The sequence below is a fragment of the Carya illinoinensis genome, chromosome 11 (genome assembly GCF_018687715.1).
Source record: "Carya illinoinensis cultivar Pawnee chromosome 11, C.illinoinensisPawnee_v1, whole genome shotgun sequence".
Taxonomy (NCBI): Eukaryota; Viridiplantae; Streptophyta; class Magnoliopsida; order Fagales; family Juglandaceae; genus Carya; species Carya illinoinensis.
The window spans coordinates 18,475,116-18,484,693 of NC_056762.1; the positions used below are offsets into that span (position 1 = coordinate 18,475,116).

The window sequence follows — 9,578 nt, forward strand, 5'->3', positions numbered from 1 at the left end:
CGGTCGGATGGACCGGAACGAGTACCGGGCAATGGATTCTTAGGAAAATCGCACCGACCCCATCGCGTAGCAATGGGTATCGATCAGATCGCCGGTTGGCATGGGATAGGCAGGGTGCGGCTAGGTCGTAATAGGATTATATTAGTTTTTCGCTGGTAGCATGATGGGTGCGATCATACCAGCACTAATGCACCGGATCCCATCAGAACTCCGCAGTTAAGCGTGCTTGGGCGAGAGTAGTACTAGGATGGGTGACCTCCTGGGAAGTCCTCGTGTTGCACCCCCCTTTTTTATTTTTACCGCATCTCCGGTCGGATGGACCGGAACCTGTACCGGGCAATGGATTCTTAGGAAAATCGCACCGACCCCATCGCGTAGCAATGGGTATCGATCAGATCGCCGGTTGGCATGAGATAGGCAGGGTGCGGCTAGGTCGTAATAGGATTATATTAGTTTTTCGCTGGTAGCATGATGGGTGCGATCATACCAGCACTAATGCACCGGATCCCATCAGAACTCCGCAGTTAAGCGTGCTTGGGCGAGAGTAGTACTAGGATGGGTGACCTCCTGGGAAGTCCTCGTGTTGCACCCCCCGTTTTTATTTTTACCGCATCTCCGGTCGGATGGACCGGAACGAGTACCGGGTAATGGATTCTTAGGAAAATCGCACCGACCCCATCGCGTAGCAATGGGTATCGATCAGATCGCCGGTTGGCATGGGATAGGCAGGGTGCGGCTAGGTCGTAATAGGATTATATTAGTTTTTCGCTGGTAGCATGATGGGTGCGATCATACCAGCACTAATGCACCGGATCCCATCAGAACTCCGCAGTTAAGCGTGCTTGGGCGAGAGTAGTACTAGGATGGGTGACCTCCTGGGAAGTCCTCGTGTTGCACCCCCCCTTTTTATTTTTACCGCATCTCCGGTCGGATGGACCGGAACGACAACCGGGCAATGGATTCTTAGGAAAATCGCACCGACCCCATCGCGTAGCAATGGGTATCGATGAGATCGCCGGTTGGCATGGGATAGGCATGGTGCGGCTAGGTCGTAATAGGATTATATTAGTTTTTCGCTGGTAGCATGATGGGTGCGATCATACCAGCACTAATGCACCGGATCCCATCAGAACTCCGCAGTTAAGCGTGCTTGGGCGAGAGTAGTACTAGGATGGGTGACCTCCTGGGAAGTCCTCGTGTTGCACCCCTCCTTTTTATTTTTACCGCATCTCCGGTCGGATGGACCGGAACGACAACCGGGCAATGGATTCTTAGGAAAATCGCACCGACCCCATCGCGTAGCAATGGGTATCGATCAGATCGCCGGTTGGCATGGGATAGGCATGGTGCGGCTAGGTCGTAATAGGATTATATTAGTTTTTCGCTGGTAGCATGATGGGTGCGATCCTACCAGCACTAATGCACCGGATCCCATCAGAACTCCGCAGTTAAGCGTGCTTGGGCGAGAGTAGTACTAGGATGGGTGACCTCCTGGGAAGTCCTCGTGTTGCACCCCCCCTTTTTATTTTTACCGCATCTCCGGTCGGATGGACCGGAACGACAACCGGGCAATGGATTCTTAGGAAAATCGCACCGACCCCATCGCTATCAATCAGATCGCCAGTTGGCATGGGATAGGCAGGGTGCGGCTAGGTCGTAATAGGATTATATTAGTTTTTCGCTGGTAGCATGATGGGTGCGATCATACCAGCACTAATGCACCGGATCCCATCAGAACTCCGCAGTTAAGCGTGCTTGGGCGAGAGTAGTACTAGGATGGGTGACCTCCTGGGAAGTCCTCGTGTTGCACCCCCCGTTTTTATTTTTACCGCATCTCCGGTCGGATGGACCGGAACGAGTACCGGGTAATGGATTCTTAGGAAAATCGCACCGACCCCATCGCGTAGCAATGGGTATCGATCAGATCGCCGGTTGGCATGGGATAGGCAGGGTGCGGCTAGGTCGTAATAGGATTATATTAGTTTTTCGCTGGTAGCATGATGGGTGCGATCATACCAGCACTAATGCACCGGATCCCATCAGAACTCCGCAGTTAAGCGTGCTTGGGCGAGAGTAGTACTAGGATGGGTGACCTCCTGGGAAGTCCTCGTGTTGCACCCCCCCTTTTAATTTTTACCGCATCTCTGGTCGGATGGACCGGAACGAGAACCAGGGAATGGATTTTTAGGAAAATCGCACCGACCCCATCGCGTAGCAATGGGTATCGGTCAGATCGCCGGTTGGCATGAGATAGGCAGGGTGCGGCTAGGTCGTAATAGGATTATATTAGTTTTTCGCTGGTAGCATGATGGGTGCGATCATACCAGCACTAATGCACCGGATCCCATCAGAACTCCGCAGTTAAGCGTGCTTGGGCGAGAGTAGTACTAGGATGGGTGACCTCCTGGGAAGTCCTCGTGTTGCACCCCCCGTTTTTATTTTTACCGCATCTCCGGTCGGATGGACCGGAACGACGACCGGGCAATGGATTCTTAGGAAAATCGCACCGACCCCATCGCGTAGCAATGGGTATCGATCAGATCGCCGGTTGGCATGGGATAGGCATGGTGCGGCTAGGTCGTGATAGGATTATATTAGTTTTTCGCTGGTAGCATGATGGGTGCGATCATACCAGCACTAATGCACCGGATCCCATCAGAACTCCGCAGTTAAGCGTGCTTGGGCGAGAGTAGTACTAGGATGGGTGACCTCCTGGGAAGTCCTCGTGTTGCACCCCTCCTTTTTATTTTTACCGCATCTCCGGTCGGATGGACCGGAACGACAACCGGGCAATGGATTCTTAGGAAAATCGCACCGACCCCATCGCGTAGCAATGGGTATCGATCAGATCGCCGGTTGGCATGGGATAGGCATGGTGCGGCTAGGTCGTAATAGGATTATATTAGTTTTTCGCTGGTAGCATGATGGGTGTGATCATACCAGCACTAATGCACCGGATCCCATCAGAACTCCGCAGTTAAGCGTGCTTGGGCGAGAGTAGTACTAGGATGGGTGACCTCCTGGGAAGTCCTCGTGTTGCACCCCCCCTTTTTATTTTTACCGCATCTCCGGTCGGATGGACCGGAACGACAACCGGGCAATGGATTCTTAGGAAAATCGCACCGACCCCATCGCTATCAATCAGATCGCCAGTTGGCATGGGATAGGCAGGGTGCGGCTAGGTCGTAATAGGATTATATTAGTTTTTCGCTGGTAGCATGATGGGTGCGATCATACCAGCACTAATGCACCGGATCCCATCAGAACTCCGCAGTTAAGCGTGCTTGGGCGAGAGTAGTACTAGGATGGGTGACCTCCTGGGAAGTCCTCGTGTTGCACCCCCCGTTTTTATTTTTACCGCATCTCCGGTCGGATGGACCGGAACGAGTACCGGGCAATGGATTCTTAGGAAAATCGCACCGACCCCATCGCGTAGCAATGGGTATCGATCAGATCGCCGGTTGGCATGGGATAGGCAGGGTGCGGCTAGGTCGTAATAGGATTATATTAGTTTTTCGCTGGTAGCATGATGGGTGCGATCATACCAGCACTAATGCACCGGATCCCATCAGAACTCCGCAGTTAAGCGTGCTTGGGCGAGAGTAGTACTAGGATGGGTGACCTCCTGGGAAGTCCTCGTGTTGCACCCCCCTTTTTTATTTTTACCGCATCTCCGGTCGGATGGACCGGAACGAGTACCGGGCAATGGATTCTTAGGAAAATCGCACCGACCCCATCGCGTAGCAATGGGTATCGATCAGATCGCCGGTTGGCATGGGATAGGCATGGTGCGGCTAGGTCGTAATAGGATTATATTAGTTTTTCGCTGGTAGCATGATGGGTGCGATCATACCAGCACTAATGCACCGGATCCCATCAGAACTCCGCAGTTAAGCGTGCTTGGGCGAGAGTAGTACTAGGATGGGTGACCTCCTGGGAAGTCCTCGTGTTGCACCCCTCCTTTTTATTTTTACCGCATCTCCGGTCGGATGGACCGGAACGACGACCGGGCAATGGATTCTTAGGAAAATCGCACCGACCCCATCGCGTAGCAATGGGTATCGATCAGATCGCCGGTTGGCATGGGATAGGCATGGTGCGGCTAGGTCGTAATAGGATTATATTAGTTTTTCGCTGGTAGCATGATGGGTGCGATCATACCAGCACTAATGCACCGGATCCCATCAGAACTCCGCAGTTAAGCGTGCTTGGGCGAGAGTAGTACTAGGATGGGTGACCTCCTGGGAAGTCCTCGTGTTGCACCCCTCCTTTTTATTTTTACCGCATCTCCGGTCGGATGGACCGGAACGACAACCGGGCAATGGATTCTTAGGAAAATCGCACCGACCCCATCGCGTAGCAATGGGTATCGATCAGATCGCCGGTTGGCATGGGATAGGCATGGTGCGGCTAGGTCGTAATAGGATTATATTAGTTTTTCGCTGGTAGCATGATGGGTGCGATCATACCAGCACTAATGCACCGGATCCCATCAGAACTCCGCAGTTAAGCGTGCTTGGGCGAGAGTAGTACTAGGATGGGTGACCTCCTGGGAAGTCCTCGTGTTGCACCCCCCCTTTTTATTTTTACCGCATCTCCGGTCGGATGGACCGGAACGACAACCGGGCAATGGATTCTTAGGAAAATCGCACCGACCCCATCGCTATCAATCAGATCGCCAGTTGGCATGGGATAGGCAGGGTGCGGCTAGGTCGTAATAGGATTATATTAGTTTTTCGCTGGTAGCATGATGGGTGCGATCATACCAGCACTAATGCACCGGATCCCATCAGAACTCCGCAGTTAAGCGTGCTTGGGCGAGAGTAGTACTAGGATGGGTGACCTCCTGGGAAGTCCTCGTGTTGCACCCCCCGTTTTTATTTTTACCGCATCTCCGGTCGGATGGACCGGAACGAGTACCGGGCAATGGATTCTTAGGAAAATCGCACCGACCCCATCGCGTAGCAATGGGTATCGATCAGATCGCCGGTTGGCATGGGATAGGCAGGGTGCGGCTAGGTCGTAATAGGATTATATTAGTTTTTCGCTGGTAGCATGATGGGTGCGATCATACCAGCACTAATGCACCGGATCCCATCAGAACTCCGCAGTTAAGCGTGCTTGGGCGAGAGTAGTACTAGGATGGGTGACCTCCTGGGAAGTCCTCGTGTTGCACCCCCCCTTTTTATTTTTACCGCATCTCCGGTCGGATGGACCGGAACGACAACCGGGCAATGGATTCTTAGGAAAATCGCACCGACCCCATCGCGTAGCAATGGGTATCGATCAGATCGCCGGTTGGCATGGGATAGGCATGGTGCGGCTAGGTCGTAATAGGATTATATTAGTTTTTCGCTGGTAGCATGATGGGTGCGATCATACCAGCACTAATGCACCGGATCCCATCAGAACTCCGCAGTTAAGCGTGCTTGGGCGAGAGTAGTACTAGGATGGGTGACCTCCTGGGAAGTCCTCGTGTTGCACCCCCCCTTTTTATTTTTACCGCATCTCCGGTCGGATGGACCGGAACGACAACCGGGCAATGGATTCTTAGGAAAATCGCACCGACCCCATCGCTATCAATCAGATCGCCAGTTGGCATGGGATAGGCAGGGTGCGGCTAGGTCGTAATAGGATTATATTAGTTTTTCGCTGGTAGCATGATGGGTGCGATCATACCAGCACTAATGCACCGGATCCCATCAGAACTCCGCAGTTAAGCGTGCTTGGGCGAGAGTAGTACTAGGATGGGTGACCTCCTGGGAAGTCCTCGTGTTGCACCCCCCCTTTTAATTTTTACCGCATCTCTGGTCGGATGGACCGGAACGAGAACCAGGGAATGGATTTTTAGGAAAATCGCACCGACCCCATCGCGTAGCAATGGGTATCGATCAGATCGCCGGTTGGCATGAGATAGGCAGGGTGCGGCTAGGTCGTAATAGGATTATATTAGTTTTTCGCTGGTAGCATGATGGGTGCGATCATACCAGCACTAATGCACCGGATCCCATCAGAACTCCGCAGTTAAGCGTGCTTGGGCGAGAGTAGTACTAGGATGGGTGACCTCCTGGGAAGTCCTCGTGTTGCACCCCCCCTTTTTATTTTTACCGCATCTCCGGTCGGATGGACCGGAACAACAACCGGGCACTGGATTCTTAGGAAAATCGCACCGACCCCATCGCGTAGCAATGGGTATCGATCAGATCGCCGGTTGGCATGGGATAGGCATGGTGCGGCTAGGTCGTAATAGGATTATATTAGTTTTTCGCTGGTAGCATGATGGGTGCGATCATACCAGCACTAATGCACCGAATCCCATCAGAAATCCGCAGTTAAGCGTGCTTCGGCGAGAGTAGTACTAGGATGGGTGACCTCCTGGGAAGTCCTCGTGTTGCACCCCCCCTTTTTATTTTTACCGCATCTCCGGTCGGATGGACCGGAACGACAACCGGGCAATGGATTCTTAGGAAAATCGCACCGACCCCATCGCTATCAATCAGATCGCCAGTTGGCATGGGATAGGCAGGGTGCGGCTAGGTCGTAATAGGATTATATTAGTTTTTCGCTGGTAGCATGATGGGTGCGATCATACCAGCACTAATGCACCGGATCCCATCAGAACTCCGCAGTTAAGCGTGCTTGGGCGAGAGTAGTACTAGGATGGGTGACCTCCTGGGAAGTCCTCGTGTTGCACCCCCCCTTTTAATTTTTACCGCATCTCTGGTCGGATGGACCGGAACGAGAACCAGGGAATGGATTTTTAGGAAAATCGCACCGACCCCATCGCGTAGCAATGGGTATCGATCAGATCGCCGGTTGGCATGAGATAGGCAGGGTGCGGCTAGGTCGTAATAGGATTATATTAGTTTTTCGCTGGTAGCATGATGGGTGCGATCATACCAGCACTAATGCACCGGATCCCATCAGAACTCCGCAGTTAAGCGTGCTTGGGCGAGAGTAGTACTAGGATGGGTGACCTCCTGGGAAGTCCTCGTGTTGCACCCCCCCTTTTTATTTTTACCGCATCTCCGGTCGGATGGACCGGAACGACAACCGGGCAATGGATTCTTAGGAAAATCGCACCGACCCCATCGCGTAGCAATGGGTATCGATCAGATCGCCGGTTGGCATGGGATAGGCATGGTGCGGCTAGGCCGTAATAGGATTATATTAGTTTTTCGCTGGTAGCATGATGGGTGCGATCATACCAGCACTAATGCACCGGATCCCATCAGAACTCCGCAGTTAAGCGTGCTTGGGCGAGAGTAGTACTAGGATGGGTGACCTCCTGGGAAGTCCTCGTGTTGCACCCCCCCTTTTTATTTTTACCGCATCTCCGGTCGGATGGACCGGAACGACAACCGGGCAATGGATTCTTAGGAAAATCGCACCGACCCCATCGCGTAGCAATGGGTATCGATCAGATCGCCGGTTGGCATGGGATAGGCATGGTGCGGCTAGGCCGTAATAGGATTATATTAGTTTTTCGCTGGTAGCATGATGGGTGCGATCATACCAGCACTAATGCACCGGATCCCATCAGAACTCCGCAGTTAAGCGTGCTTGGGCGAGAGTAGTACTAGGATGGGTGACCTCCTGGGAAGTCCTCGTGTTGCACCCCCCCTTTTTATTTTTACCGCATCTCCGGTCGGATGGACCGGAACGACAACCGGGCAATGGATTCTTAGGAAAATCGCACCGACCCCATCGCGTAGCAATGGGTATCGATCAGATCGCCGGTTGGCATGGGATAGGCATGGTGCGGCTAGGCCGTAATAGGATTATATTAGTTTTTCGCTGGTAGCATGATGGGTGCGATCATACCAGCACTAATGCACCGGATCCCATCAGAACTCCGCAGTTAAGCGTGCTTGGGCGAGAGTAGTACTAGGATGGGTGACCTCCTGGGAAGTCCTCGTGTTGCACCCCCCCTTTTTATTTTTACCGCATCTCCGGTCGGATGGACCGGAACAACAACCGGGCACTGGATTCTTAGGAAAATCGCACCGACCCCATCGCGTAGCAATGGGTATCGATCAGATCGCCGGTTGGCATGGGATAGGCATGGTGCGGCTAGGTCGTAATAGGATTATATTAGTTTTTCGCTGGTAGCATGATGGGTGCGATCATACCAGCACTAATGCACCGAATCCCATCAGAAATCCGCAGTTAAGCGTGCTTCGGCGAGAGTAGTACTAGGATGGGTGACCTCCTGGGAAGTCCTCGTGTTGCACCCCCCCTTTTTATTTTTACCGCATCTCCGGTCGGATGGACCGGAACGACAACCGGGCAATGGATTCTTAGGAAAATCGCACCGACCCCATCGCTATCAATCAGATCGCCAGTTGGCATGGGATAGGCAGGGTGCGGCTAGGTCGTAATAGGATTATATTAGTTTTTCGCTGGTAGCATGATGGGTGCGATCATACCAGCACTAATGCACCGGATCCCATCAGAACTCCGCAGTTAAGCGTGCTTGGGCGAGAGTAGTACTAGGATGGGTGACCTCCTGGGAAGTCCTCGTGTTGCACCCCCCGTTTTTATTTTTACCGCATCTCCGGTCGGATGGACCGGAACGAGTACCGGGCAATGGATTCTTAGGAAAATCGCACCGACCCCATCGCGTAGCAATGGGTATCGATCAGATCGCCGGTTGGCATGGGATAGGCAGGGTGCGGCTAGGTCGTAATAGGATTATATTAGTTTTTCGCTGGTAGCATGATGGGTGCGATCATACCAGCACTAATGCACCGGATCCCATCAGAACTCCGCAGTTAAGCGTGCTTGGGCGAGAGTAGTACTAGGATGGGTGACCTCCTGGGAAGTCCTCGTGTTGCACCCCCCCTTTTTATTTTTACCGCATCTCCGGTCGGATGGACCGGAACGACAACCGGGCAATGGATTCTTAGGAAAATCGCACCGACCCCATCGCGTAGCAATGGGTATCGATCAGATCGCCGGTTGGCATGGGATAGGCATGGTGCGGCTAGGTCGTAATAGGATTATATTAGTTTTTCGCTGGTAGCATGATGGGTGCGATCATACCAGCACTAATGCACCGGATCCCATCAGAACTCCGCAGTTAAGCGTGCTTGGGCGAGAGTAGTACTAGGATGGGTGACCTCCTGGGAAGTCCTCGTGTTGCACCCCCCCTTTTTATTTTTACCGCATCTCCGGTCGGATGGACCGGAACGACAACCGGGCAATGGATTCTTAGGAAAATCGCACCGACCCCATCGCTATCAATCAGATCGCCAGTTGGCATGGGATAGGCAGGGTGCGGCTAGGTCGTAATAGGATTATATTAGTTTTTCGCTGGTAGCATGATGGGTGCGATCATACCAGCACTAATGCACCGGATCCCATCAGAACTCCGCAGTTAAGCGTGCTTGGGCGAGAGTAGTACTAGGATGGGTGACCTCCTGGGAAGTCCTCGTGTTGCACCCCCCCTTTTAATTTTTACCGCATCTCTGGTCGGATGGACCGGAACGAGAACCAGGGAATGGATTTTTAGGAAAATCGCACCGACCCCATCGCGTAGCAATGGGTATCGGTCAGATCGCCGGTTGGCATGAGAT

General features: G+C 52.8%; 31 non-coding genes across 31 annotated transcripts; all 31 read left to right on the forward strand.

The window, feature by feature from the left end:
* The first annotated feature begins 165 nt into the window (after positions 1-165).
* LOC122287915 lies at positions 166-284 on the forward strand. The gene has a single exon (XR_006235196.1). It is a non-coding gene; the product is annotated as a 5S ribosomal RNA (ribosomal RNA).
* Positions 285-473: 189 nt separating this feature from the next.
* On the forward strand, positions 474-592 carry LOC122287927. Its single transcript, XR_006235207.1, has one exon. It is a non-coding gene; the product is annotated as a 5S ribosomal RNA (ribosomal RNA).
* Positions 593-781: 189 nt separating this feature from the next.
* On the forward strand, positions 782-900 carry LOC122287938. The gene has a single exon (XR_006235218.1). It is a non-coding gene; the product is annotated as a 5S ribosomal RNA (ribosomal RNA).
* Positions 901-1,089: 189 nt separating this feature from the next.
* On the forward strand, positions 1,090-1,208 carry LOC122287949. The gene has a single exon (XR_006235229.1). It is a non-coding gene; the product is annotated as a 5S ribosomal RNA (ribosomal RNA).
* A 189-nt stretch (positions 1,209-1,397) lies between these two features.
* On the forward strand, positions 1,398-1,516 carry LOC122287823. The gene has a single exon (XR_006235108.1). It is a non-coding gene; the product is annotated as a 5S ribosomal RNA (ribosomal RNA).
* Positions 1,517-1,694: 178 nt separating this feature from the next.
* Positions 1,695-1,813, forward strand: LOC122287960. Its single transcript, XR_006235240.1, has one exon. It is a non-coding gene; the product is annotated as a 5S ribosomal RNA (ribosomal RNA).
* Positions 1,814-2,002: 189 nt separating this feature from the next.
* On the forward strand, positions 2,003-2,121 carry LOC122287972. The gene has a single exon (XR_006235251.1). It is a non-coding gene; the product is annotated as a 5S ribosomal RNA (ribosomal RNA).
* Positions 2,122-2,310: 189 nt separating this feature from the next.
* Positions 2,311-2,429, forward strand: LOC122287983. Its single transcript, XR_006235262.1, has one exon. It is a non-coding gene; the product is annotated as a 5S ribosomal RNA (ribosomal RNA).
* Positions 2,430-2,618: 189 nt separating this feature from the next.
* On the forward strand, positions 2,619-2,737 carry LOC122287995. The gene has a single exon (XR_006235273.1). It is a non-coding gene; the product is annotated as a 5S ribosomal RNA (ribosomal RNA).
* Positions 2,738-2,926: 189 nt separating this feature from the next.
* On the forward strand, positions 2,927-3,045 carry LOC122287240. The gene has a single exon (XR_006234541.1). It is a non-coding gene; the product is annotated as a 5S ribosomal RNA (ribosomal RNA).
* A 178-nt stretch (positions 3,046-3,223) lies between these two features.
* On the forward strand, positions 3,224-3,342 carry LOC122288007. The gene has a single exon (XR_006235284.1). It is a non-coding gene; the product is annotated as a 5S ribosomal RNA (ribosomal RNA).
* Positions 3,343-3,531: 189 nt separating this feature from the next.
* Positions 3,532-3,650, forward strand: LOC122288019. The gene has a single exon (XR_006235295.1). It is a non-coding gene; the product is annotated as a 5S ribosomal RNA (ribosomal RNA).
* Positions 3,651-3,839: 189 nt separating this feature from the next.
* LOC122288031 lies at positions 3,840-3,958 on the forward strand. The gene has a single exon (XR_006235309.1). It is a non-coding gene; the product is annotated as a 5S ribosomal RNA (ribosomal RNA).
* Positions 3,959-4,147: 189 nt separating this feature from the next.
* Positions 4,148-4,266, forward strand: LOC122288043. Its single transcript, XR_006235320.1, has one exon. It is a non-coding gene; the product is annotated as a 5S ribosomal RNA (ribosomal RNA).
* Positions 4,267-4,455: 189 nt separating this feature from the next.
* Positions 4,456-4,574, forward strand: LOC122288054. The gene has a single exon (XR_006235331.1). It is a non-coding gene; the product is annotated as a 5S ribosomal RNA (ribosomal RNA).
* A 178-nt stretch (positions 4,575-4,752) lies between these two features.
* LOC122288065 lies at positions 4,753-4,871 on the forward strand. Its single transcript, XR_006235342.1, has one exon. It is a non-coding gene; the product is annotated as a 5S ribosomal RNA (ribosomal RNA).
* Positions 4,872-5,060: 189 nt separating this feature from the next.
* Positions 5,061-5,179, forward strand: LOC122288077. The gene has a single exon (XR_006235353.1). It is a non-coding gene; the product is annotated as a 5S ribosomal RNA (ribosomal RNA).
* A 189-nt stretch (positions 5,180-5,368) lies between these two features.
* LOC122288089 lies at positions 5,369-5,487 on the forward strand. The gene has a single exon (XR_006235364.1). It is a non-coding gene; the product is annotated as a 5S ribosomal RNA (ribosomal RNA).
* Positions 5,488-5,665: 178 nt separating this feature from the next.
* Positions 5,666-5,784, forward strand: LOC122288100. Its single transcript, XR_006235375.1, has one exon. It is a non-coding gene; the product is annotated as a 5S ribosomal RNA (ribosomal RNA).
* Positions 5,785-5,973: 189 nt separating this feature from the next.
* Positions 5,974-6,092, forward strand: LOC122288112. The gene has a single exon (XR_006235386.1). It is a non-coding gene; the product is annotated as a 5S ribosomal RNA (ribosomal RNA).
* A 189-nt stretch (positions 6,093-6,281) lies between these two features.
* LOC122283263 lies at positions 6,282-6,400 on the forward strand. Its single transcript, XR_006230738.1, has one exon. It is a non-coding gene; the product is annotated as a 5S ribosomal RNA (ribosomal RNA).
* A 178-nt stretch (positions 6,401-6,578) lies between these two features.
* On the forward strand, positions 6,579-6,697 carry LOC122288124. The gene has a single exon (XR_006235397.1). It is a non-coding gene; the product is annotated as a 5S ribosomal RNA (ribosomal RNA).
* A 189-nt stretch (positions 6,698-6,886) lies between these two features.
* LOC122288135 lies at positions 6,887-7,005 on the forward strand. The gene has a single exon (XR_006235408.1). It is a non-coding gene; the product is annotated as a 5S ribosomal RNA (ribosomal RNA).
* Positions 7,006-7,194: 189 nt separating this feature from the next.
* Positions 7,195-7,313, forward strand: LOC122288148. The gene has a single exon (XR_006235420.1). It is a non-coding gene; the product is annotated as a 5S ribosomal RNA (ribosomal RNA).
* A 189-nt stretch (positions 7,314-7,502) lies between these two features.
* LOC122288159 lies at positions 7,503-7,621 on the forward strand. Its single transcript, XR_006235431.1, has one exon. It is a non-coding gene; the product is annotated as a 5S ribosomal RNA (ribosomal RNA).
* A 189-nt stretch (positions 7,622-7,810) lies between these two features.
* On the forward strand, positions 7,811-7,929 carry LOC122288172. Its single transcript, XR_006235442.1, has one exon. It is a non-coding gene; the product is annotated as a 5S ribosomal RNA (ribosomal RNA).
* Positions 7,930-8,118: 189 nt separating this feature from the next.
* LOC122283264 lies at positions 8,119-8,237 on the forward strand. The gene has a single exon (XR_006230739.1). It is a non-coding gene; the product is annotated as a 5S ribosomal RNA (ribosomal RNA).
* A 178-nt stretch (positions 8,238-8,415) lies between these two features.
* On the forward strand, positions 8,416-8,534 carry LOC122288184. Its single transcript, XR_006235453.1, has one exon. It is a non-coding gene; the product is annotated as a 5S ribosomal RNA (ribosomal RNA).
* A 189-nt stretch (positions 8,535-8,723) lies between these two features.
* Positions 8,724-8,842, forward strand: LOC122288195. Its single transcript, XR_006235465.1, has one exon. It is a non-coding gene; the product is annotated as a 5S ribosomal RNA (ribosomal RNA).
* A 189-nt stretch (positions 8,843-9,031) lies between these two features.
* LOC122288207 lies at positions 9,032-9,150 on the forward strand. The gene has a single exon (XR_006235478.1). It is a non-coding gene; the product is annotated as a 5S ribosomal RNA (ribosomal RNA).
* Positions 9,151-9,328: 178 nt separating this feature from the next.
* LOC122288218 lies at positions 9,329-9,447 on the forward strand. The gene has a single exon (XR_006235489.1). It is a non-coding gene; the product is annotated as a 5S ribosomal RNA (ribosomal RNA).
* The last annotated feature ends 131 nt before the right edge of the window (positions 9,448-9,578 follow it).